General features: G+C 42.0%; 1 protein-coding gene across 1 annotated transcript in view; it reads right to left on the reverse strand.

Moving 5' to 3' along the window:
• The window catches only part of LOC135221742 (2-hydroxyacyl-CoA lyase 2-like), a 264,184-nt gene extending 263,167 nt beyond the window's left edge, over window positions 1-1,017 (reverse strand). The window contains 1 exon segment of the mRNA XM_064259551.1: window positions 713-1,017. The gene's annotated coding sequence lies outside the window, so the exon portion shown is untranslated.
• Window positions 1,018-1,273: the final 256 nt, after the last annotated feature.

Here is a 1,273-nt window from a genome sequence, read left to right on the forward strand (position 1 = left end):
CCCCCACCCCACAAGTAGCTAACACTAGCTACTAGCTATACATTAGGTATCAAGGCCTGATCCGTTGCTCTGCAAACTACCCAGGAGTCTAGGCTACAGGCTATCAAGTCCCTCTTACTATAGGATAGAGATGTTGGGCAATACTAATTCTCCGAGCGTGTACATCATCCAAAACCCCGCATTCTGACCAGGTCCCCCTTACCGTAGGATAGAGTTCAAAGGTAAATTACAGGTTTAGCTATACTATAATTACAATCGACTGACAATTACTGATGGAAAACTGTTAGCCTAATACCCAAGCATCCACAATATTAGCTATAATAGGTAGGTAGTACCTCCTAGAAACTGCAATATCCTATGAAATTACTTGTCGTGCCAGTATTAGGCTAGGTAGGTAGGCCTAGTAGTAAATCAACAGGCTATTTTTCTGGCCCATGGTGGTTGGCCTCTGCCTAGTCCCTGTGTGCCGTTTGGTTTAAGTTAAACCCTATTGTTAGGCTTAAGTACAGAAAGTTGAACCAGGACACCTAGCTAAAAGGTAGCTAGGAATTACCTAAGTAGGATACATAGCCAGGCTAATAATGTTAGACCAGCTTACCTTTATGATAAGGCTTAGTTAAGCTATACCACATTACCTAACCAAGACTGGATTCATAAAGAGTTGTATATATTAGAAATATTCAGTGTCATAAAAAGAGCTCAGTGTACTGACCGATCGTAACCTCAAGTCAGGAGGTCTAGAGGCCGGGCTGTCCTACGCTGGAGCGCGTGATGTCATTCAGGGTACCGGTCAGGGTAGGCCTACTAAGGGAAGTCTACAATCTGATGAACGTTTCACCACAGCCCACCAGACAATTCATAGCCAGCCTTTGGCCCGGACGAACTACCAGAAGTGGCATCCAGTCGCTAGGCATGAACACTTATCTCATGCCGAAGTCCAACGATAACGAAAGTCATAGCGATTACCGTGACAAGATCAGATGATCATCTCATCTGGTCATTTTGCAGACTTGCAGTAGGATTTTAGGGCTTCAGGACTCGGGAGACGTTTTTTTGCTATTGTAATGGATCACAATAAAGTTTTGCATACGGTTAACTACATCTGTACAAATTATTAGAATTTAGAATGATAAAATATGAATTACTTCATTATGTCTAAAAAATTCATAACCATCCGATTATTCATCTTTAAAGATGAATTATCACAACTTTTTTATGGACTCGCACGCAGCTGAATACATGCAGAAGCCAGCCTAAACGGAACAATTAATGG

Source organism: Macrobrachium nipponense, chromosome 20 (genome assembly GCF_015104395.2).
Source record: "Macrobrachium nipponense isolate FS-2020 chromosome 20, ASM1510439v2, whole genome shotgun sequence".
NCBI classification, from domain to species: Eukaryota; Metazoa; Arthropoda; class Malacostraca; order Decapoda; family Palaemonidae; genus Macrobrachium; species Macrobrachium nipponense.